Below are 26,650 nucleotides of genomic sequence, written 5' to 3'. Positions count from 1 at the left end.
GGAATAACACATTTTTTGTATCTAAGTCTTCCATTTCGGTCCTCTGTAAAGTGGAAACATTTGCTTACTATAAAAGTACAACAATTCACAAAAATAACAGAGGTGTATACATTTTCCTCTAAATTGGGTGAAAACCCAATTAAGACAATGTTGGAAATGCATCGCAGTTGATCTTTATGGAGGTGGGTTTGGGGTCATTTTAACCCAGAGCCTCTCCAGGATAATAAGATATATTTCCTTACACAGACGTTTGTCATTCCCAAAAGCTTGCCCTTTTTCCATATGTCCTTCTGAGGTTGGATTGCGCTACATAAGTATCTAATGAAACTCATAAAGTTGCAGCTTTCAATCTGGGCTAAACCAGAAACCGGCTTCTTCCAGGGGCGGCTCCTCAGCAATAGCGAAGGAGCATCACCCCACTGGTTCAGAGTCAGCAGCGGAAAAATAAAATAGTATTCTATCATTGTTTTATTGTTCAGCTGCTGTCTCAGCCAGCTTGTGTAATGAGGGGCAGGGTGAGGGCCATTGGAGGGAGGAGGTGGACTGGTTGGTGTAGTGTCGGTGTGTGTGGGGCCGTAGGAAGGCCAGACTATGTCCCAGTCGCATGCGCAGGGGCAGGTCGCGCAGCATCAGCGACTCAGAGACACACACACCGTGGTAGTCGGAAGTGACGTGCACGAGCGCACGTCCCCCTTTTATTCAGCCCCGCAGGCCACGCCTGGCCTGCGGATGTAGGGGTGCGTGTGCGTGCATAGACTAGAGCGTGACAGCACTACAGTTGGTGAACTTCTAAGTGCGCATATGTGTTTGAACAAACATGCACACTTAGGTTTCTCCTACTCGGCTGTATTGAACAGCTTAATTGTTTAAACAGCACAGACTCCCTTGCTCGGGCCAATCCCTGTGCTGCTCCCATAGGATGAGAGCAGTGCGGCGATTGCACAGGGAGTCTGTGATGCAGTACAAGTGTCTTCTGGGACCAGGAAGCACAGGAAGACCGAGGCAGCTGTGAGCTTAAGGTAAGTCTTTCTTTCTTTTTAATTATTATTAAACCTACCCCCTCTGCGCTCCCCCTCTCGTGCTCCTCCTGCCGCCCCCTCCATTAGTCCACCACTTTTTGTTTGTGGTGACCGCCACTGGTTTCTTTGGGCTGTTCTCAATGCTTGCATGCTGCAGGAGAAAATGAAGGCATTCCTTAGCTCTCATGTATTAAGCAGACTCTTACTGACCTGGGGATGCCTTAATTGCCTGAAAACCTAGAATGCATTGAGACCACAGGGAGAGTAAGAGTGAAGTATATGTTACTTAAACATTATGATAACATTCTTACTGAGAAAGAAAATGTTGAGCCAGTGATATTGTGTCATTCTGCTCTGTTAACAACATCAGGGATAGAGCCTTATTTCGTATTCATGAGAAATGTCCATCTTAGATTTTATCTTGACGTGCCTTAGGCTCAATACGTTGCATTATTTATGTCCATTTCCCGGCTGTGACTCAAGATTTTCATATCTTCCCACTTGTCCGTGTGATAGTGTCTCTGCAAAAAAAGAACTTTACATAGCACGCATTTTTGCACACTGTATGGCGCCCCTTCAAAGCGGCTTCTAGTCCCTTTATTTCTCCCTTTAAATGTTAAAATGTAGAAAATGGCCATGTTATTAGTTCAACATTTTTTATCTGAATCAACTTGTTTCGCTGTAACTAGTTTTATTAGTTTTGCGATCTATTAAAATAAGGAAAAGTTATGAAAAAGATGAGCAAATATGAATATATAATATTTTAAACTGTTAATATGCTCTTTTTATTGTAGGTAGTATTTATTTTTACAAAATACTGTGCTTCGATGGCTAAATGTTAGCCGGATAAAGGTTTTTACTTTCTTGAACCATGGTGCTTGCTTTGGCTGTTACTTGCTAAAAATGCTGCTGGTTTGCTCACTGTGCAAGTACATGGTTTTCAGCCTACATACTGCCACTTCAGTTTGTATAATTGTAAAAAAAAAGGGGGATGCTATGAAGGTCTATTAAGTTTCCTTCTTGGTTATGGAAAAGGTGAATCCTACTGGTAGCCCCAGTGCCACCCTGCTGAGGTTCCCTGACAATTGTAAGTGGTGTTTTCGGCTCGCACGAATATGGTCGAGTCTGGTATCTATGAACCGCAAATGACGAGTTTAGTAAGTATGCGCAGTTTCGCTGTGCTAACTTAAACCGTTCGTTTGTTATGTGGGTTTTTCATCTGTACCCACGGGTTCCATCTTAGATACGGCATCCATTTTGTCTCTTGCCCTCAAGTAGCCAGCGAACGGACGCTGTCCGCTTCGCGACCCTGGGACTCCCAAGATATTTGCGGAAGACACATGTCCTTTGTAAGTGTCTTTATGACGAGGGGGATGATACTGTAAGGCAGATGGCCCCGCTCGAGGCTCATCTTGCCGTGTTGGTTTATTGTCTCAGCCGTGCATCTCATTAGGCACGTCCCTTTGATGCCTGTATCTCATGTTTCCCGATACCTCCCCTTTTACACCCTTTCCGATCTCCCCACTGTCTCCGTCTTCCTCTGCACCTGTCTTTGTTCCTATTTCGATCTGTTTTACTGCCGATTGGAATGCACTAATGTTGGGAAGATGGGTTTTTACAGTTGGGAACCGCCAAATGTTTCCGCACTTATGTTCCGGACCTCATGTGTATCAAAGTGACCAAAGCGACCCCTCGGGGGGATAATGGTGGGAACCGGGTTGTAAACCTTTGTGTACCATGTTGTCCTATGGGTGAAAACTGTATAAAAGGAGCGATCTACAGAACCAATTTGAAGCAGTCTCCCCAAGTTGCACGAGTTGTACTTGTCGTGATATCTGTGTTCCCTGCAGCAAATAAACCTTGAATCTTTGACACCGAAGGAAGTGTCCCGTGTCTCTGTTATTCGTACGCCGGAGCAGGTTACCCACGAAGGTTTCAGGTGTTGTGCCCTGGCACCGCTGGGTCTTAAAGAACCCAGTCCTTCAGTTGGCGCCCATTGTGGGGCTGCATCAGTGGTACCGGTCCAAGCCCGACGATCGTGAGGAACTTCGTGTGAAATCTCCGAGGGAAGGTGCACTCCGCTTCATCGATCCTGTTGTCGAAACAAGTGGCCCGAAGACTTTTCCCGCGAAGATTCCCGCCTCCTGACGGCTGCGACGGACTGCTGCCCTGACTGTAGACCTGTTTTGGCGCCTGGCGTAGACCTTGGTAGAGCGAGACGATTGACGGGCCTTCCTGGAGACGCCATCGATCTTTGAGTTAAGTATTTGTGGGTCGCTCCCAGAGTTCTTGGTTGTGGTTACTTAGTGGTTGCATGGTTCCATTGCATTTGTGGTTCTTGGTATTTTGTTGTGTTGTTTGACGACTGCAGCCGCCAAAAACCGAGGGTTTTGTTCTTTGCTGGGACTTGGTAAATCCCGTAACCCTTGAAGTTTGTGAAACTCGGCTAGTGTGCAAGATGCCTGGTCGCAGTACTTTGTTTAGTTGTTTCAGACCTTGTGGTGTGGATTCCCGACTGGAGGACTCGTGTCCGATACCTCCGGTTGGAACTCCCACTTATGAACTGTACAGCAAACATGGGCTAGGCCCGATTACTTTTAATGATTACTGGATTAAATACACAAAGAAGGATGGTGACCTTCGCTGGCCACCACACGGTAGCTTCGAGGGCCCGATCTTAGATAATCTAGAGGTTAAATTGTTCGCGAAAAAGTCGAGGCCGGCTATGTTTGATGCCTTTCGGTTGTGGCGTAAAGAAGCCCGACAGAAAGAAATCAGACAGACTAAGCGAAATCAGAGAGATAGTGCTGGTACCATTGTAAAGAAAGCAGAGCAGTTTCAGCATGATAAGGAGGTTAGGGAAAAGGAAGTGTTTGACAGATTACAGCGTATGACTATAGATAAGTGCTATCCTGCTTTGCCTACGGAGTCGGAAAAGAAGGATGAGTCAGTTGAGGATCCTTTAATGTCTTATCTAATGAAGTCACCACCTCCGTACGTACAGGGTACCACAGCCCCTGTGATTCCCCCTGTACCTGTTCCTGCACCTATTCTTCCTTTGCCTGTTCCTCAACCTGCACCCGTTCTTCCGACTGTTCCTGCTCCTTCGTCTGTTGCTATTCCTACTGCTCCTCCGCTTCCACATACTCCTGCTCCCGCTACTGCTCCTGCTTTGTTAACCCCTGTTGTTGTTTCTGTTTCTACTCCTTCACTTGTTAGTCCTGTGTCCTATACTTCTCCCTCTACTCGTAGTCGTAATTCTCCTCTTGCGGCTAGCTTCTTTCATTCGCTCGGACCTGTTCTTGGGTCCGCTGGTTCAGATGGTCCTCAGAGACGTAGTCAGCTTCCTGGTAATAGGGAACGAGCTTCGCTATATAATATGGCGATGGGTTGGATGACGCACCCCCTTAGAAATCCACCCCGTATTGTACTCGACACGTTTTGTCAGTTCAATATACCAACCCAGAGATTTGTGTTCGAGGAAATGTGCAAGGTCCTTCGCGATCAGATATCGGCCGACGCGCCTGACGAGGTGCTGACCGCTTTGTCTGATCTACAGCTTCAGTTCTCGGCTGGACTGATAGTGGATACCAATGTTCGACGAGCCGTTGAACGGTTGCTATCTTTTCGTCCCACTCCTATACCTCAAGCCTTGTTTGTTGAGGATGTCGAAAGACAGCCAGATGAGTCTGGTCAGTTTCCTATGCGTGAAGTTCCACCCGTGTTGATGCCAGGTGATGCTGCTCACGTTCCACCTATCCTGCCGTATTTTCAGAGAGTATGGATACATCTCCCGTGGAAACGCTCAGAAGTGTTACAGGTGAAGCAATCTTTGCCTGACCCTCGCAAAAATCCTGCAGGGTATTACAAAGAATTATCGCAGCTCGTAGACGCTACGGTAATGAATCTCGCCGATATTGACATGCTGTTTGGTAATGTTGTACCGCAACCGGTATGGGCCAAGATTCGTCAGGAAAATCACGCAAACGAATTAGGTGGTGATTGGGCAGCCATTATAGCGGCAGATGGGTTACAAGTTGGTGGTGCTAAGCCTGAACAGTTGATTGCTGCTCTCCCTCAAAGAATTATAACGTTAATGAAAACTCTTATGCCAGCTATGAGGGTAAATTGGGACAAATTGTCAGCTTGTAAGCAGAAGAAGGACGAGAGTGTTTCCGACTTCTTTACGAGGTTCGAGGAGGCATTCATCGACCATAGTGGTCAGGATATGAGCACTGAGGGTGGTCAAAGGTTGTTCGTGGATAAATTTGTTTCAAACTTATTGCCCGATTTGAGCAATAAATTAAGAAATTCCGAAAGTGCATGGGCCGTTTCTACTTCAGCTCAGATTTTGGCTACGGCACAATATTATGAGAATAGAGAGAAAGAAGAGAATGACCGTGCTGATAAAAAGACGAAAGAGCTAAAAACTAAAGTGTTGCTTCAACAAGCGTATCCTCCACGTTCGAATCAGAATAATTCGCAACAAAATAGATCGCAGCCGCAATCGAACAGATCCCAAACTCGTAATGACTCCTCTTCCCAAAGATCCTCGTTAGGATACAATCAATGTGCTTATTGTAGACAAGAGGGTCACATTAAATTCAATTGTCCTGTTCTAAACGAACGTAATAGTGGTAATTCATCTAGAGGAGGTTGTGGTGGTTCGCAGCAGGCATCACGTGGTAGAGGTCGTGGTGCTCAGAACGATCGTTCAGATAACTCATCAAATTCCGATAATTGTTTTGATCAACGTGGATCGTCGCAAGGACGATCTGCGCAGTACAATGTAGACGATTACTACGTCGATCAGGGAACTGACGACAGTAATTACTAGGACAGCCAAAGACAAGGAGAGGGAGTGGTATCAGTTCCGGTTGATCAGAGAGGGCCTTACGTCGCAGTTGCTACATCGGGCGTCGTTGAGCCTTTTCTGTTGGACACTGGTGCAGCGAAAAGTTCCATTAAGCATTCAAAACTCCCTGGCGCACCTTTGTCTGGCTTAACAAATGTTTCCGTTGGATTCTCTGGCGCCCCCGTTAGCAATCCAGTTTCGTGCCCATTGCCCCTTAAAATTGGGCCTCGTAAGCTCGAAGCTCCGTTGATTTTGACTACGGGTTGTGGTGAAAATCTTTTGGGCCTGGATTTGCTCAAACGTTTGTATGCGACTTTGTATTGTTCTCCTGCGGGTGTAAAGCTTACTTTGGGAGAGAAGGTTGTCTCTCCCATGTACTTGTCTCTCGATAAGCTTCCACCGGAATTGAGTTCTCTTCCTGCGTCTTTGTGGGCGACAGGTCCCAACGATGTGGGCCTACTTGATATCTCCCCATATGTTGTTCAGTTGAAATCTAATGTGCGATTGCCACGTATTCCCCAATATCGTATCTCCCTTGATGGTGAACGAGCACTGTTAGCGATCATCTATGATCTGATCGAGAAAGATGTTATTGAAGAGACTCGGGGAAACGTGTGCAACAGCCCTGTACTGCCCATTCTAAAACGCACTGATCCTTCGAAACCACCTGTTTATCGTTTTGTTATCGATTTACGGGAGGTGAATAAAATTGTGGTTCCTCAATTTCCTGTTGTGCCTGACATCACGGCGCTACTGACTCTGATTCCAGCTTCTGCATCATGGTTTTCGGTGATTGACTTGAAAAATGCGTTTTTCAGCATCCCGATTGCCGAGGAGAGCAGAGACCTTTTCGGTTTCTCTCTCGGTGGACGCAGCTTCCGGTTCAAACGCTCTCCTCAGGGCTACTGTGAAAGTCCATTGATTTACAGTCAAGCCTTGAAGGGTCAACTGGATGCGTTTAGGTTGCCGGTCGGTGCGGCCTTAATCCAATACGTCGACGACCTATTGGTGGCTGCGGATAATCAGGACATTTGCAAAATTGCTACGGTATCATTGCTGCAACATCTCTGTGAGTTAAACCACAAGGTGTCACCTTCCAAACTCCAATATTGTTGTCAAGAAGTAACCTATTTAGGTCACTTATTGTCAAAGGAGGGAAGAAGGTTGACCCCAGAGAGAATTGCAGCAATTGCGCGAATGGCTGTGCCACAAACCCAAAGAGATGTGCTTGCCTTTCTAGGTATCACGTCGTACTGTAGGCAATGGATTCCAAATTTTTCGTTGCTAGCGAAACCATTAGTGGCTCTTACGTGCAAGGATGTTTCGACTCCTTTACCATGGACGGAAGAATGTCAGAAAAGTTTTTCTGAACTGCGTGATTCATTATGTTCGGCTCCTGTGTTAGGTACCCCTGACTATAGCAAGCCGTTTACATTATATGTTCACGAGAGAGAAGGTTGTGCTTTGAGTGTCTTAACGCAACCTTTTGGTGGTAAGCAACGTCCATGTGCATATTTTTCCTCGACCTTGGACCCGGTAGCTAGAGCATTGCCGAGTTGTTTGAGAGCAACAGCGGCAGCCGCGGTCTCCATCCGACAATCAACAGGATTGGTTATGGATAATATGCTTACGGTGATGGTTCCGCATGCAGTCGATACTCTTTTGAATCGTACGAAAACTCAGCACTTGACGAGTGCGAGGTTGTCTGGGTACGAGTTGACGCTGTTGGCAAGCCACATTCAAATAAAACGTTGTAATGTTCTGAACCCGGCAACTTTGTTACCAATTAGCACAGAGTCAGATGAAGTAGCAGAACATGATTGTTACTTGAGGACTGAAGAAGAAACAAAAGGTCGAGTGGACCTTAAAAACACCCCATTGGAAGAACCAGATGGTACACTGTATGTGGATGGTTCATGTTTCAAGTTACCGAATGGTGATGTGACTACTGCTTATGCTGTTGTAACGTTGAATACTGTTGTTGAGACTGCAAGATTAAATCAGAATTCTGCCCAAGCTGCAGAGCTGATTGCTCTTACTAGAGCGTGTGTGTTAGCGAAAGGGAAACGGGTGAATGTGTTTACCGACAGCCAATATGCATTTGGCGTCGCACATAGTTTTGGACGATTGTGGAGAGAGAGAGGTTTCTTGACGTTGCATGGTACGAAGATTCAGCATGGCCAGCTTGTGAATGATCTTTTGGATGCATTGACGTTGCCTAAGCAACTGGCGATTGTTAAATGTAGTGCGCATCGTAAGGTGACGGATGATGTTGGTCGTGGTAATGCGTTTGCGGATGAGACTGCTAAGGAGACTGCCCGGAACCTTAGCACTCGAATGTATATGACGAGTTCGGTTAGGTGGCCTACAGAATCGAGCATGTGTGAGGACACTATTGAGAGTGTAAAGGCAATTCAGAATGAGGCCACCGAGGCTGAAAAGACGAAGTGGAAAGAAAGTACGGGAAAGTTGGATGCGAATGGTTGTTGGATTGATTTGTCTGATCAGAAAAGATGGATGTTACCGGATGCGTATGTGCTGGCTGTTGTGACAATGGCGCATGGGTTAGCACATATTAGCGCGAAAGGTATTTGTAAATTGTTGTCCCCTGTATGGAAGAATGATGGTATCACGAAGTGTGCTGAACGTCTGGTGAAGAATTGTATGGTGTGTATGATGTACAATCCTGGCAAGGGAACCCCAACTCCTCCTGGCAGTTTTGCTCCCCCTTCATGTCCCTTTGAGGTGATTCAATTGGACTTCATCCATATGGAGCGATGCAATAACCTGAAATACGTTTTAGTTGTGGTTTGCGCATTCTCCCGATGGATCGAGGCCTATCCTCTCAAAGACAATACTGCTTTGTCCACTGCGAAAATCCTACTGAAGGAATACTTTCCTCGGTATGGAATGCCTAGAGTCGTGTGGTCAGATAACGGAAGTGAGTTTGTGGGTAGTGTGATGAAGAGTGTGTGTAAGGGCCTTGGAATTAATCAGAAATTCCACAGCGCCAATCATCCCCAGTCAGCTGGTTTGGTTGAAGGGTATAACGGCACCCTTAAGCTAAAGCTAGCGAAGATTCAGGTTACGACTGGTCTTTCGTGGCCTGACGCTTTACCTTTAGCATTACTGTCAACTAGGGCGACTGTACACTCCCGAGTAGGGCTTAGTCCCTATGAAATAGTGTTCGGTCGTCCTGCGAATGTTTGGGGGGTTCCTAGGCCAGGTATTTTCTGTGATCTTGAGTATCCAATGTTGATCGATTATCTCCATGACTTGACTGCTAAACTGAGGTTAATTCACCAACAGGTTCACGAAGCATTGCCGACGCGGACGGAGGGTCCAGGCCACCAGCTCCAGCCCGGAGATTGGGTGGTGACGCGGAACTTTTCGCGCAAGAACAACTTGGACCCGAGTTTTACCGGACCCTACCAGGCCCTCCTTGCCACGAGAACTGCAGTTCGTCTTGAGGGGCGGAAGAATTGGGTGCACGCCACCCACACGAAGAAAGTCCCCATCCCGTTGCCAGCAGACTCGTGGGTGAGGAAAGGCATTGCATCAACTGAAACCGGAGGACTGCCAGCGTTTGTACCTTTTAGCGACGCACAACCTGTCGGAGAATCCTCAGTGCAGCAGAGAGACATTGTCGAACAATTGTCAGCAAAGGACTCAAGACCGAAGCATTCAGCTGATCAACAGGACGCTGTCCCTCCAACGGATCCTTTGTTCGACGAACAGACACGTCCTGGGAAAACCCGATACTTTTTGCGATCTAGCACCAAAGACTAATAAAAGATCCTGTTCTGTCTTTTGATAATTGCATTATCCCGTTTTTCACGATCAGTTTGAACATTCATACCATTGTAATTATTTTGTACATATTCATTGAGCTTCGTTCCTTACACTTTTTGCTTCCACAGCTGAGAGACATTGTTTTTGCATACATATATATTGTGCATTAAAGGCCGTAGGGCCGCGCGCGTACTTCCTTCTGGATAGTAGGTCTTGACGCTAGGTTAAAGGCCGTCGGTTCCTGGGAACTCCTAGGGATTGACTATTGCTACACAGAACGAAGTGCGTCAAGAAACGTTGCGGACGGTCGTAGGGAATGGCATTCTCGAAGCTGAAGGATTTGGAAGGAGCTCAGGCTCATAGATTCAAGCTGCAGCAACTCAGTCGTACCAAATGTTTTATATTCCAAATATTTGTATTGTTTTTGACTGCTTCTGCATTATTGGCGGGTGGGGTGTATTACACGATGTCTTACTTCTTACTTTCTGCTACACCTGCTCCTACTCCTGACCCTAACCTTACCTCCACTGTTTCTCCTCATTCCTTTCATATCCTACCTGAACACGAACAGGCTAGACGTGCAGAATTCCGCAACAATTCCTTTATTCAGCTCCTCCATCAGCATCAGTTAGTGGTTAACACTACAAATTGTTGGGTGTGTGGGTTGATGCCACATACTACGGATAAGGGAATTCCATATCTGGTGTTACCGTATAGTTCCCAAGGGTCTGCTCGAGCATTTCAGACAATGTTTCGAAGCGCACTGGGTTTCCACCCCATTCGAGAACCACGTTCCCCCTACTCTGGTCCTACCTCGTATCAAAAACCTTTGTCTATAGCAATAGAGGATTTAGATAGCGATATCTATGATCCCTCGCTTATTCCCGAAGAAGAGGTACAAGCCTATAGGGTCCTAAGTAGAGGCGAATATAGTGTGTTCACCAGTGAAAAGCAGCTTAAAAGCTCGCCTCCGATATGGGTCGTACCCCACATTGGTAATTTTTGTCTCATGGGTCGTGGCCGAAGATCGCAAGCCCGACTTGGAGCGAGTGCTTGCACTGAAAATTACATTCTGCCGATGTTCTCGTCCCCTGTGTTTCTGGCTGCCAAGGGTACATACTTTATCTGCCATGATCGTGCATATGCATGGTTGCCCGCTGACTTCATGGGCTCATGTTTCATTGCAAATCTGTTGCCTCCGACGTTCACTGTAGATAGATGCCGATTATCATAAGACTAGAGTTGTGAGAGGCGTAATTAGCGAAGAGGATACTGCCGGTCAAGAGGCAGGAGACTTTTTCAAGGGTTTCCTCCCGTTTTGGGGACCTATGGTTAATAGTAGGAACCTGAGACAGTTGACTCGAGTGGTAGAATCGACAGCTAATATTACTGCCAGTGCCCTTGGTAATATCACCACAGAACTTCAGGCGGATAGGCTTATGACGTTACAAAACCGTATGGTTTTAGATGTCATCTTAGCAGATCGAGGTGGGGTATGTAAGGTGATCCATTCGAGCTGCTGCATTTTCATTCCAGATAACGCTCCAACTGTCTATCAAGCCATCTTGAAGTTGCATAAGATCTCCGAATCCATACACGTGGATGTAGGGGATTGGACGCTACTTGGGTGGTTTTGGGGCCTGATGTCGACTTGGGGTTGGAAGATTCTGATGATCATCGGAGTCGTTGTGGCGTTCCTGTTCACGTGTTGCCTTTGTGTGCAGTGCGGTCCTGCCTTATGTGGCCTCTGTGCTACAACGTGTATGAGACAGCCACCTGTTACCAAGGGGACTCAGTTGGACAGAGCTATGCTACAGCAACATCTCGATGGTCTGATGAATATCGAGTATGATTCCGACTAGTGCTTGCCTACATGAGGGCAAAAGGAGCGTCTGAGGTTCCCTGACAATTGTAAGTGGTGTTTTCGGCTCGCACGAATATGGTCGAGTCTGGTATCTATGAACCGCAAATGACGAGTTTAGTAAGTATGCGCAGTTTCGCTGTGCTAACTTAAACCGTTCGTTTGTTATGTGGGTTTTTCATCTGTACCCACGGGTTCCATCTTAGATACGGCATCCATTTTGTCTCTTGCCCTCAAGTAGCCAGCGAACGGACGCTGTCCGCTTCGCGACCCTGGGACTCCCAAGATATTTGCGGAAGACACATGTCCTTTGTAAGTGTCTTTATGACGAGGGGGATGATACTGTAAGGCAGATGGCCCCGCTCGAGGCTCATCTTGCCGTGTTGGTTTATTGTCTCAGCCGTGCATCTCATTAGGCACGTCCCTTTGATGCCTGTATTTCGTGTTTCCCGATACCTCCCCTTTTACACCCTTTCCGATCTCCCCACTGTCTCCGTCTTCCTCTGCACCTGTCTTTGTTCCTATTTCGATCTATTTTACTGCCGATTGGAATGCACTAATGTTGGGAAGATGGGTTTTTACAGTTGGGAACCGCCAAATGTTTCCGCACTTATGTTCCGGACCTCATGTGTATCAAAGTGACCAAAGCGACCCCTCGGGGGGATAATGGTGGGAACCGGGTTGTAAACCTTTGTGTACCATGTTGTCCTATGGGTGAAAACTGTATAAAAGGAGCGATCTACAGAACCAATTTGAAGCAGTCTCCCCAAGTTGCACGAGTTGTACTTGTCGTGATATCTGTGTTCCCTGCAGCAAATAAACCTTGAATCTTTGACGCCGAAGGAAGTGTCCCGTGTCTCTGTTATTCGTACGCCGGAGCAGGTTACCCACGAAGGTTTCAGGTGTTGTGCCCTGGCACCGCTGGGTCTTAAAGAACCCAGTCCTTCACTGCACTTAATATGAGAAAGGTGGTAAGTGCCTCTTTAAGAGGGTCTCAATTAAGAGAAAAAAGCCACAAAGGGCAGATAAAAACCTCCTTGGTAATCTTTGTTGTAGTAGGTCACCAAACTACCCTACACCAAGGGTGAAAAAGAACCCAGCTTAGATATTACCGAACTAGAAATCCAGGTAAGAATCCAGTTCCACAGGAGGAGGAGCCAAGCCAGCAACCGAAATGGCCGCATAGCCGCTCGGCTCCGTGAGCCCTTTCTCCCTGCATGCCCATCCTGTTGTTCGTTCTGAACTACAAAGGTGTCGTTGGGTAAAAGAAGGGGAGCGTTCACTTACCACCTGCTCCTGAGATTCTTGCGTGATGTGAAGCCGGAGAATTCCCCTCCCATTGCTCAGCGGCCCGTGCAGTGACAAAGCCGGGGGGTCGATTGCAACGGGCGGCCGGCGGCGACTGCAACTACAACGGCCGCCTCTGGTGGTGTGGAGTCGGCCGGAGGGTGCCGTTGTCTCGGAGTGCCGCTGAAGGCAGCATCAGCCAGGTCCCTTGTCGAAGAGCCTTGGGGGCCGAGAGACTTACTGGAGTTGAGGGGGGTGCGTGACTCTTGGCCCCCCTCATCGGACTCTGTGCCCGGACGTATCCAAGGATCGCCCCCGAGACAGGCGGGCAGCCCCCAGGGAGTGGCAGGGTCATTTGTTTAGCCTTTTGGTGGCTCTCCCTGGGGAACCCGCCTCATAACTTTGTGTTCCGGGAGTACACTTAGCAGCGCCCTGTGCTGGGGCCGGTCCCCACAGTGAGGTGCAGTGGGACGGGGCCGAACTGACGAAGATGGCGGCTGACACCCCTCATCACGGACCATGTCCCGATCGGATGGCTGCCGTAGACATGGACGTGGGATGCTTGCGGCGCACTGTGGAGCCCACGCCCAAGGATGTCATGGCCGCCCTAACAGATCTGCGCGAGTCCCTGACTTGCAATGTTTGGGACCTGGATCGAAAAATGGCCGCCATTGTTGTTTCACCGCCCAGTGCGGACGCAGTCCGATTTCAATGGAGTGCCTCTGTGCCCAATTCTACTTCCTTGGGGAGGACTCTGGACTCGCCTGGATTCCGTGGACTACCGAGAGACCTGGTTGCTTCGTCCTCCCTGGACAGCGTGGATGCACACGTTGGTGCTTCTTTGGGACACATGCCTATCCTGATCCTACAAACGCGCTGCTGTTCTCCTTTTCGGGCCGCCTCGACAACACCGTGGCATTCGCCAGACAGTGATATTTCCACTTCATGGATGGTATTGCTGTGCTTGGACTTTGTGGCACCCGGGGACATGATATTGCTGCCCTTGGACTTCGGCGGCACACGTCTGGATGGACTCGAACTGCTGAACCCTCTTTTGGTATTATTCGGGATTGATTCGCTTGGATCCTTCAGATCCTCCAAAAAGTACTGTAACTTGATTGACAAGGGATCATTGGGTGGTTCTGTTGATAGACGAGGCCAGGGGTGAGGCATTTTTGTGTTTCGGTGGCCCCCACGTTAACTGACAGTGCTTTGGGTGTGTTTGTACTGGAGATGTATCTTTGATGTGCTTGGTACTTGACGCTCTCCGCGATGTTCCATTTTGTTTTTGGACTTCCTCCACGTACAGGGGTGATGGGCGGTGCGGGTGGCGATTTTGAGGGCCCTCCTCCATCTATGCTCCTTTGTTTTTTCTCTTTCTCTTTCTAAATTTCGGGTTCCATTAGGGGGACAGGCACGCGGCTGGGGGGGTAGGCCTTGGCCTTCCGCGGGTGTGCAGGGTGGGGGTAGGTGGGTGGGGTTTGTCCATTTTTTGTTTCCATGGCCCTTTAGTCTTCATCTTTTTCTATAGTGTTGTCTTCATTCGTGGTTCCTGTAACGTGTACTGCTTTGAGGGGTGGGGTTGGGGATTGCTCTTCATCGGATTGGTGCCAATGTCTCTCCTGATTTATGTGCCGTAACCTCACTACTTCGTCTGTGTTTATATTCATTGTGGATATCCTGATTTGCGTGCTGAGTTGTAGGACCACGTGTGATTGTATGGCACTTCTTCAGCTCCTTATATAAAATGAACCTCTGTAATCCTGATTTCGGACCTGACCGTATGCCCACGAGTTGTTTCCTGTGTACATGTCGTTCCGGCTTTTGCACTGCTCTGATTCTTCGTATTGTTTGCTACCTTTTTACCTTTTTTCGCGGCCGGCCGAGAAGGTTGTAGGCCCGTACCTGTATCTGATTGCAATACAAATAAAGGTTCACCAAAAAAAAAATAAAAAGAATCCAGTTCCAAAGTAGAAACAAAAATCAGGTACAAAAATGGTTGGTAGAAAGTGGTTGATGAACCTGATCAAAAATAAGTAAACTATTATGTTGTGACCCATCCATCTATTATCAGTGCCTTCTTAAGTATGATCTAAAAAGGAAATAACCTATATTAGCAGCATCTTCGATGGAAACTTCAAGCAGCAATAACTGGAAAGGTCACCATCTTGGGTACAGTGTTTTGTGAGGCTAGTCACGCCTAGCCTATGTGTTCAGAAATATACAGTTACAAGAAGAATCCCTCTTACCATTGCAACCTTCCATGCCCTGACGCTACTTCCCCATCCCGTCATGACCGGAGCTCCAGAACACGCCTCGGGTGGGTGTCCAAATGTCAGTGTGCTCTGAGTGGCAATTTTCCATACATGAGCACAGGGACCATAGACTCTGTTCCTTACTACCCTCAACGCATAGAAACTAGGACCATACTACCTTCTCATAACTTCGCCACTGCTTCAGGTATGTCCCTGGAAAACAAAATTAACTATTATGATCTGACCATGGTTGTTCCTAGGATCCTACAATCAGCACTGACCAGTTCCAGGATTGCCAAATATCAAGGCTGCCTACTCTTGATGCCCCCTCATACCTCTGTCTATCACTACCCTACACGTCCTTTCTTTTTATCTCTTTTTTTAACACATTTTATTAAGCTTTTCTTTCATTTTCTCTTACATTTCAGATTATTTAATGGAGCCTTGCAAGATTTTCGTAATTTCGGTGTATACAGGATATTAATAGCTTTAGTCGATAATATTTATACAACTTGAGGCCTTTTCAAATCTCAATACAGTATTTTATCATTATGTCCTCTGAGATACCTGGTATAGAAGTTCCGTTTATGTCTCTTATACAACCATTAGTTTTGCTAGCTCACTCTTTCTGAGGCATACCATCTTGTTCTTGTGAAAACAGTTAACTACCAAACTCAATCTCCTCCCACCTCCTAGGGGCGCCTTAGCGTAATAAGTTTCTATTAATTGTACTCTATGCAGGTTCATTCCGCGGGTTCATTAGACACTTCTCTCCTGTTAGTTATGGTGAGATAGTATATTCTTAATCACCCATTACCACTATATTCTTAATAACCCAGGACCTACCACCACTAAGGCCACGTCCCTTTCTCCTTTGTCCTCTTCATTAGGTGGGTGTTTTAGTAGTGTCGCTGCTGCTTCCCAAGCTCTGGCTGTTTCCAGGGATCCCCTGCCTCGTCTGGCTTCGCCAAAATTACTTCTCCCTCGTATGTTGCCCTTCTTGTAAATTCCTTTTACCTTTCCTTTTCCTTTTACTAGCAAAACTAATGGCTCCACCTCGGGCCCCCCATGGGATTTCCAGTTTCTAGTGATCTCTCTTTTGGCTATCAGGAACGCCAAATCTTGGAACCTACTAGTTTTTTTTAACTCTGGATGTGTCGGGAACCAATGTAAGAGACAGTATCCTGGTGTTACTTGTAAGTCTTTCTCTGGTATTTCCACTATTGATGATGGCACTTCTCTCCAGAAGTTCCGTATCTTAGGGCAGTCCCAGAACATGTGCAGAAATGCAGAGTTGACCTCCCTGCATCGTGGGCACAGGGCTGTTCTTATCCCAAAGTGTTTATTAATGTGTGCTGGTGTGAGGTAAGCTCTATGGAACACATAGAAGTGTATTAATTGGAACCTGCCGTTCCTGGCGAACTTTGTGTTCCTTTTCACTAATGTGTCCCATGCTTTCTCCTCTACAGCTGTTCCCAAATCCTCTTCCCAGCTTTCCCGTAATCGGGGGAGAGCAGGCAGTGTTTCATTTCGGAGGCGTCGGTGTAAACAGGTAACCGCTTTAAAAGTCCCAGAGGCTGACACCACATCGTGGCATCTTCCTGATGTCGGAGGTTCTGAGAGTCCTTCTCCCCAGTGCTTTTGTATTGCATTCGTGAGGGAGTTATAGATTAAAAAGTGACCTCTGGGTATGTCATATCGTTCTCGAAATTCTTTGAATGGGAGTAAGGGTCCCTCCTCGTACAACATGCCTATGGTTGTCAATCCTGCTTCTGCCCAGACTTCTAGACCTCACCAGTTCCCTCCATAGGGAAGTGCCATACAGAGGGTTAGTGGACTCTCTGGGGTGTATGGTTTTTAGTTTTAGATCTCGGGTGACTACTAACCCAGCAGTTAACTATTACTTTGACTTAGTTGGTTTCATCCCCCATACCCGCCCGCCTGGCTTAGTTCTGCGACCTCCCGTAGGATTCTATGCCTTTCCTCTCTAGCTTCCGCTGATGATGGTGTGCTGGCTTTTTCCGGGGTTCCTTGTTTCTTCCGGGAGGTTGCTCCCAAGGAGTTCTCCTGTGATCTCATCTGGACCGTATCAAGCAACTTACAAGCATCCTGGGGAGTCTGAAAGAACTGTGGTCCCATCGGTGAGACCACTCTCAGTCAGGCCGGGAACATCATTGCATAGGGAATCCGAAACTGCCTGAGCCCCTCTTTACAGCCAAGAAGGAAGCACGCCGTCCCTGCACCTCCCTCCTAAAGTCCGTAAATATCATTATTTTGCTATTTTCAACTTGTAGGTTTGTTCTGTCTGGCTTGTGACAGAATATGGTCTCGATCCCTGAAGTGGAGCAGGCAAGCAATCATTGGATGCGGAGGAACCCCCGGCTTAGAGGGTGACGCCAGAACCCTGTGCGCTCTCTCGAGGGCATAGAATTGCGAAAGGCCCTCCCGGGCCACCTCTGTCTTACACTGTTTTTTTAGATATTGCACCATGCTGCTACCCTGTTCACGTTCCAGTATCCCAATAATGTGAATGTTATTCCTTCGGGATCTTCCTTCCCTGTCTTCTGCTCTCATTTCCATGGTTTTCACCCTGTGCATTACTTCTTACAAATATTTATTCATTGATGCGACCTCCGGCGGTATATCTGCCATTGTGCGTTCAGTGTTTGTTGCCCTTTCTGCTAGGCGGCGATGATCGTCCTTTAGTTGGCTCAAGTCTGTAACTATGGGGTCTATCTTGGTCTCAAGGGCTTTGCAGGATGCTGTGATCGCCTGCATGATGTCCGCGAAAGTGGGACGGGATTGTGTAGTCTCCTTTGTCGCTCCCCCTGTATCACCTTCCTCGTCTGTTTGTTCCTGCCTCTTGCCGGGATCCATATTGTCCTGCCCTCGTCGTTTGGATTTCCTCCCCATTACCGGAGGGTGTAAGCCCATCCTTGTTGCGCTGGGCATCCAACCGTCTGAGTTTCGGTTTCTCCGCCCCTGTTTGGAGTGATCACTGTCTGTGCGATTCCTCGATCTTGAAGCACTCTGTTCTTGGGTATTGCTGACGTCCTTGCTGTGGGTAACTCACTACCTCGCTTCTAGTTACTGAGGACTCCTCCCTAGATGTGGCTTCCCACCTGTGGCTGTTCGGCAGTGTGTGGACGATGTTCTCGTGGCCTGCTATTTATTCCGCCCACGCGTTACATTTCGGGACCATATGACCAGTCTCCCATGGTTCGTGCTCGGTGAGGGCTCTCTGCCACCTGAAGCTTGTTCACTGTTCTCCCCCTAATGTTTTGGCTAAACACCGGCCTATGTCATTTCTCCCCTCTTTGTGGAAGGTATTATCACTCTCGTTATTATTGTTCAGGTCTTCTGCCATGACCCGCTTTGCACCACCCAGGGAGTCACCTCCAATTCCCAGCTGCCCTTTGGTTTGAGCCTACCAGGTTCTTCCCCCTAGAGCAGCTTGAGTGTTATGGCCCAATTCTCTGTCTCTGTAGGCTTCTGCTCCATAGTCGTTTCACCTCCCCTGCTGCCAGAATTCCGCCTCTGCCTCGTCCCTGCTTTCAACCCCCACTTCGTTGTGGGACCACCTCGCCCCCACTTCAGGTAAGTGTCCCTCCTGCGCTCTTCTCCACTCTTCCTTGCTGCAGAGTCTGCATGCTTCACGAGGACGTTCTCGATACTTGCGGCCTTCTCCCCGTTGTCATCCGCCTCCGCACTGTCTCCGCCTCCTCACCCTCCGCTCCTGCTCCATTGCGGTGTGCTCCGCTCCGACATCAGGTGAGCGCCCCTCTTTTTGCCACAGTGCTTCTCATCACCTCTGGGTTTATTGCTTTGTCCTGGGGCCTCCCAACTCTGTCGTCAGGCCGCCTTTGGTTTCCTCTGCCTGACAGCAGCGTCCACCATAACAGACTACCCCTGCCTCGAGTTGCTTTAGAGGGGGCCTCGAGTCGTCGGTCTCGGCATCCTCAGGGCTAACGACACTCTTTGTCGGCCGCAGCCTCCACGGGTCACACGGCAGCGGCACAGTCCCGCCATAGTTGCCACTTCGTAGGTCTCAAATACGAGCCTTCGGGGTCGGAATGCCGCCTGGTTCCTGCCACAGCTTGCCTGCCACGGGGCTCCGTTCATCGGAACTGACCCCAGATGTATTGCATCGGACTTGGCTAGGGGACGGATCACCTCTCTCCTACCTCTGTATCTGCATCCGGACTCTTCACTCCTCAGCTAGCGGCCACTGTTTTTGCCTACCATGAGACCGTCTCTTCATTTCCCTTGTGTGTAGCGCCCCCGGGTGTTTCCGCCGTTCGTCAGCACTCCAGCTGAATGAGAGTGGTTTCCCCCAGGCCCCTCATACATTTTATTGAGGTCATGAGGTGTGGGGTGTCAGGATGGTTGTGGATGGGGGATCGCTGGGTTGGAGTTCCGCAAGGCACGCCTTACTCCATTGGCGTTTAGCCACGCCCCTTTCCTTTTTTTTCTCGCTCTTGTTTGTTTTTAATCCTTGCTTTCTCCCTTTGTTACTGTTCTACTATCTTTTTCTTCCTGCTTCAATTTCCCTTTTCTGCTGCTGTCTTTGTTGCTCTGGTTTAAAGTCTGATAATGTAGAATTAGTTTCGGCCCCCACAAATGAGCGCTGGTGCCCACCACATTCAAACACCAGCTCAAATTAAACATTGCTGGTAGATATTTCATGGCTAGGAGGCAATGTAAATACAACATTCCGATTTAAAATGCTTAAATGCTTATGCATCGTTTCTCAATGTATAGGCCAAGTCCGTAAGAGCTTCAGAGCTGTTATACTAAACTAGATGTAGTAAATCATGATAAAATGTCATCAGCAATCTGATTTACAAACTGACAATCCAGATTATGGGCTTCCCCCTTTCTAATTTATTTACTAACTTTTAATTTGTAGCTCTTTTTTTCATCACAGTACGCTGCAACGACAACTAGGCGATCTACCACCTTATATAATAAAAAATAAAGCGCATCTAAATGTGTAAACATAGCAGTTTTTTTAGGTATCTCTATAGTTAGCACCTAAGCCCAAGCAGCATGGGAGCACTTGTGTGGTTACCTAATGCCCACATGTAGTTTACAGTTGCATCATGGAAGGCACGACAAGTAAAAGATCACAACTCATCTATCCATTCCAGTGCCCACTTAGTGTTTAACTTGTTAAAAGAAGAAAGTACATTGGCCCTATGTGTTTCTTATGATCAGTGGTGGCTCCTCCTCTATGAAAAAGCATAAATTGATAAAAACTTTAAGTTATTATCATTTTATGCTTCATGCTGCTTTGCGGGTGGGCGTGGCTGTTCTGTTCTCAGTGCTGGGCAGGGGAGGAGTGGTATGCCTACTCGGCCACCCAAACCAGTCATGCACACTTTCCCTGTTCTCGGTGTACGCTGCTTTATACCCTGCATGGAGAACAAGCCCAGGTCTCCATTCCCTGATTGAGCGTCAAACCAGGATGATCAAAACCAATCACAATGCTGCATTACAGCGTTGTGATTCGTCATTGGGACCTGGTTGTGTTTCCATCCGAGATGGAGAAAAGCAGCAGTGGAAACAGGGGACGCGGCACAAAAGTATGTTTATTTTTGTAATGTTTTTTTTAATATGCGCGACCACTCCCCCCTTCCCCCCCCCCACACTCGACCCGTGACCTGCCACCCCCCTACATGTGCGAGCCATGCTGATCACCACTGCGTATGATTCTGCTACTAAATGTCAGGTTGGCTGAATGCTAGTGCTGCCTAGATTTTCTTTCACCTTGTGCCGCTTTCTTCTACCACCCTGCACCTGCTCTTTCTTTAACTAACTTATTTTCCATCCCTTCTTTTCCCTTTCCAATGTTTTCCTAGCTTTTTCTTCCTCCTCCTTTGTTCCTATTCTGCCTTTCTCATGCTCTGGGTCCCAAGAATGATGATTAAACACCAGTGTCGGCCCACTCTATCTGCTCTCTGCTCCCACTGGCATAAATGAAACCAGGGTTGGATAGGAATTAAAAATCGGCGCGGGCACGCTAAAAAGAAAAGTGGCCCACATTTGCATATTGTCTGTCCGTAAAACACTGCTTCTGCGAAATTTTATAAAAATGGTGGGGAGTGGGGGGGGGGCTTTAAAAAAAAATATGTACGGATTAGTTTACACTGGTGAAACACACCTGAAAACAAGTGAGGCCACTATTGCTCAGGCCCTATCCCCCCACTCAATATCCATAAATGAATGGGCCGGGCCAGCGAGAGAAAATGAGTGACACCTTTGCCCATTGGTAAAAGGGAGGTAATGGACGCCCATCTACCTCGAGAATGGCCACTCAGGCTACCACTGGGCCGTTGGCAGCATCAAACAACACAGAAACTGCCCAAATCGGTCCCCAAGGCTGCTCAAAAAAGCAGCCCACAGCTGGAGCTCGGACACCGGCCCCTCGGGCATTGCCCAAATTTCCCAGTAACCAATCCGACGGTGAATAAAACCCTGATACAGTGTATAATTTGAGCCGGTGGTCTCCGGTGCCCGGCACCGGTACTTAATTCTTAGCACCTGTACATGACAGTCTGCCACATGGTGGCGCTGTCTGCCAAATTTGGGTATGAGCACAACCACAGCTTTTTATTAATTTAATATACATGAACAATCACTAATATATGCCACCCAAGTCATTCATATAGCTTTGGGGGCCTTAAATAGTCTGAATTGTCACACTTGTGAGGGTTAGTAGTCGTGTCGGTACTGTTATTGGCAGGTGCAGTGGTTGGTGGAAGCTGCTGTATCCTTCTGATGAGGGTCCTAGAACTTAATGTTTTACAAATTAACCACTGCCCTGATGCGAGGTACATGGAGGTTGTTCCCAGTGTGCGTGACTCCGCGGCGGGTGCGCTTTGGCTTGCATGCCCCAGTGTCTCCGAGGCGGGCATACAACATCTGTCTCCTCCTGTAGCTCGGCCTCCCTTGAGTGATGGCATCTGCTCTTGTTGTGACAGGAGCCTCCTGTACATTTCCATAGCCTGAAGCTAGACTAGCCTTTCTGTCGTGATGCTCACTCGGTGAAGAAAGCGCTTTCCAGGCAATCTGGTCACTGGCCACACAATGCATTCTATATTTGGAGCCGGAACTTCAAATGTCAGCTAGAAAATGCAGGTTCCTGCGATGGCGACCCAGTTGCTGGCCTGAATCAGTTTTTCTACTGTAAAATCTGTCTCTCGATCATGAGCTCTTGGGAAAAAAAGATAATGTATTGTAACTACGAAATATGTCTCCCTATAAGAGATTTCTCAATTCGAAATGTATACATGGCAACCTGCATCTCCTGTTGAGTTAGTTGAAACCTTCATGGGCTTGAAAAGCACTATATAAATGTAAAGTATATAAAAAAAGTCTTGCTGACCCATTGACTTTACACCGTCGTGCCTAAGGCAAGCAAACATCACTAGAGCAAGCCTATCTTGCAGGGGAAGGAGAACTGACCTATCGGCTCAACTGCTAGCTCTGAAACCTTGAGGAATGGGTTCTAATGTCATCTTAAGCACCAGAGCAAAGAATTGCGGAATTTTTGCGAAGTCATTTAATGTGCTTTGAATTATATGTATATGTATTGAACATATGTAAAACTCGCCTGTGTAGTTTGTTACAACTGTCCCACTTTGTTACTCTCCTTCCCTTCATGGCTCCTGCAAAATGGGGTCATTCAAACCACCACAATAGTAACCTGATCTGTTTCATTTGCTGCATGTCAAATGTTAGACCTACAGTAACAATCACTGGGCACAGCAAATAGGTACAACTTCAGTGTCAAGCGGTTGGCTTTGCCAAGGCTCATTTTCTTTGACTGTCCATCCGCACCTGATTTAAAAAAAAAAATAATTGTAAGAATTCCAGTCGTGGGTCCTTTTTACAAAGTATAACAAAAGCACAAAGGCAGTCATCTTTTTTTTCAATATCTATAGTTCTTTTATAGCTTTTCACAACAAACAACTTGTGTTTGAAGAAAAATAAAACAAAAAAACACTAGGAGATAGAGCTTTACGGTATACATCCATCAACGTATCCCGTGTGACAGGCAGCCATGCTTGAATGTTTGTGTGCACAATAACAAATAACATTCAAAGATGGCCTCCCTCGAGGCTGCATGCATGCACATAGACAGCCATCTTGAAATGCTCTAAAGCCCATTCAAAGAGATGCTCCACCTGGAATGCCTGCAGAGGATATGACACACACTGAGTGGCAGTGGAGGGGCAATGGCAGTGTCTGCGGAGCTGATGGTTCCTCACTTAACATTTTTTTTTGTCTTTTTTTATTGGAAAAGAGAAAAAAAATTCTAATAAAAAGTATCCATTGGCCCATGAGTCCATGGCCCTGAATTGGTCTACTTTTTATTAGCTTTGTCCTGGTACAAAGTGTCATCACTGAGACAGAGTAACCAGTGGCTGAAGTGGACTGACCCCTGGCTGTATGGCTGGTATCCTATGTGAAAGCAACATGTGATGAACTTTTCAGCATACTAGTTGATAAAGGGATTGACTAAATGTCACTGTGTATGTATATTCTTTTGAAAAACAAAAGGTCTTTGCTAACTCTAGGCCTCAATATGTCCTTCTTAAAACGCTCCACTGTAATAATACACACAATCTCGACGATGGGTGTGTATAGGCCTAGTTCCAAGACACTGCCCCCAAATTATTCGTGGTCTAATGAAAAACAATCTACGTCTTTTCTTTAAATGAACCGATTTACTTTCGTACCCGCAAAGCTTAGTTGTTTTACCTTTTTTTCCGGCTGACCAGGGCGGTGACTGGACCGTTGTATTCTGGTCTTTGAAAATCATTTAAGCATTGCATGTTGAGTAGAACTGAACTCCTCTTTGACCTGCCTTTGTTGTCCTGTGACTTGTGGAAATTTCGCCCAAAAAATCGATTAGAAAAACATGGCTTGCAAAATATTTACTTACTGAAACTCGATATGTGTGGGGAACTGAAACGTTCTGTAATTCGGCATTGAACTTTACACATCGTTATTGTTTAGAGTATAGTATGTAGAAGTTGCGATAGCATTTTAATGACAATAGAAATAAATGTATTTGCTCTCAGGGCGCTGCACTCTGTTGAATCTAGGATTCTGGTGTGAATTAAAAAATCAAGGTCGCCCTTGTATTTGTTATGATAGTAACTATGTTTGGTTATATGTCTTGTATGCGTGTGATGTGACGTGTCCAGTTTGACTCCTCCTTGGTGAGCTCTGTATTTTTTGCTGTACACCTGGTCAGAATCTGTTTTTATGCTTGCTGCACTCACTTGTGATATGTTCAGGATGAAGGGAAAAGACTATGGCAAAGAAATGCCCCAGCAACCTCAAATTCCCAACATCTATTCAAGCATACATATTGTCTCAGAAATACATAGAACTGAAATACTGTCTTCGTATTATTCACCAGTACATCTTTTTATTGTAAATCCGTAAAAGTCCAACTCCCTGACATTCCTTCTAGTTGAACAAGCAAAAAGTCTTAAACATCATTATTGCAGGTCTCACAACACTGCAATCTTCAGATTAAAGCATCATTCACCTTTACATACATATCCACATTCAAAACCCTCAAACACCTTCAGTGCAGTCTTAAAACCACTGCACCAACATTTCTTTCCGATTTGGATTTTGTCCGTTCTCATACTTTACATAATTTCTATCATGTGTAAACAATGTTCAATATTTTCGGTCTATATGAAGTGCTGGTGCCTCCTCTGGTAATTAGAGGTACCCCTTCTCATGACCCTGTGCCTTGACCCTAGAAGCCTCTTTATTGGCTGCAAGCCTCACATTGCGAGTGATGCAATTTGCAGCCTTCCTGCATGGTTCCAGCCTGGACTCACCAGTCCAATGGATATAAAGTGGGGGTGACAGGACACCACAGTGCATTACCTGGAGAATTCTGTTTGGTACATCTGGTCCTATGATTGCCATACAGGTGGCACCCAATAGGGGGTAAGCAACAATCTATATGGGTGCAGTAGGACTTGGCTCGTTGACTCACTAAACAGTGAAGGTCAGTCATGTTCTCAGGTAACACACTGAATATTTATGATAGTCCTTTAGATACAATGAGTTTCAATGGACACTATTGCATAATATTTCGTTTTGAAGAAAAACTGACTATATTTTATTGTCAAACTTGATGACATTTATGGCTCAAACGCTGAAGGCTTGGATTAAGAATAATCGATGATACACACGGTCATGGTCTCACTTGCAGGCAAGCTCTTAAAGTAATGCTTTGCAACAGTGTTCCTTTGTTATATTGGTTCTCCCATTGATTAATGTACACATTGAAATAAATAGGTAGTATTTACAATGTTTAAATTAGGTGAGGAGGAAAACAAATTTGTTTTGCCTGTCTTTAATGACTAAGAATATTTATCAATATGTTAGTACTTGCCAAGGTATAGCACAATTATTTGCACCTCGGGTCAAGTTTCATCCCTAGAGGTATCACAGGTCAGAAGTAGCTAGGCCTATAATGCGAGCCAGGGGTGGACTGCTTGTAATGTTGGATATCTAAAGGTATTCTATTGGTAATGTGGTGCGTTGCATCACCTAGTACTGAACTTTTCACCCAAAGAATTAGGAATAACTGGACCGGTGTTTCTTAACCGCTTGCGTGCGGCAGGAATTCCAGCCCTGTGCTGGACATTCCAATCGCAGGCATGGTCGTGACGGGACCATTCCGTCATCAGCACAGCCCAACCGTGACTCATGACAGAATGGTTCAGTCACGAGTATGGAAGGGGTTAACCATTTCACTTATGTACACACGCACTTAATTTTTACTGGAATCCGGGACCACCACTGAATCATTTTTGGAATCTGGAATCCCGGCCCAATTTTGATGGTTTGAATTGCAAAGCAATACCTGCAAACAAGCAATGATCAAACAAGTAGACAAATGAAGAAATATTTTATTTAATTCACTTACAAATATAAAACCAATCAAAATATATTTTTATGGGAAGGTTGGAGCTTTTCTAAATTCAGTTTAGGCCATCCATTATCATACAAGATCATACAAGAGTTTGCACTGCTTACACATGTCATTGTGAGGATACCAACTTAATAAATAGCCACCAATTTTAAAATCCTTCACATTTACAGAACATTTTAAATGTTCAGTTTTGCACTTTTGCTGCTTTGTTGATATAAACTTTATTAATCTGTTAACATAATTTTTATTTCTAAGCAGTCACGGACGCCCTGAGTAGGTGTCACGCACCACCAGGTGTGCTCAGACCACAGGTGAAGAACCGCTGAAATGGACGAATGCCGAAACGAGCACTTTGGAAATATTTCCACTCTGCCAATATACACTGTATTTATGAATGCTAGACAAAAAATATAGTCTCTTTTTTAGTGCATGTAGTGATCAGCTGACAGGAGTTTTTGAGCTTGTAGTCCTGAGAGCTTTTTTCAAAACAATATAGCAATATTGTCACTTTGATTTGCGTATGGATCACCTATCGTCACCAGGAGAATCTCTCTTGCGGAACAAGTGATATGCCCTTGTGCAAGATGTTTTCCTACTGCCAGCAAA

The 26,650-nt window shown here is 46.5% G+C and overlaps 1 protein-coding gene across 3 annotated transcripts in view; it reads left to right on the top strand.

The window, feature by feature from the left end:
• NOS1AP (nitric oxide synthase 1 adaptor protein) overlaps positions 1 to 26,650 on the top strand; it is a 1,090,707-nt gene that overhangs the window by 841,736 nt on the left and 222,321 nt on the right. The gene's annotated exons all lie outside the window — the stretch shown is intronic.

Source organism: Lissotriton vulgaris, chromosome 1_1 (genome assembly GCF_964263255.1).
Source record: "Lissotriton vulgaris chromosome 1_1, aLisVul1.2, whole genome shotgun sequence".
Classification (NCBI taxonomy): Eukaryota; Metazoa; Chordata; class Amphibia; order Caudata; family Salamandridae; genus Lissotriton; species Lissotriton vulgaris.
This window is presented reverse-complemented; position numbering and strand designations above follow the sequence as displayed.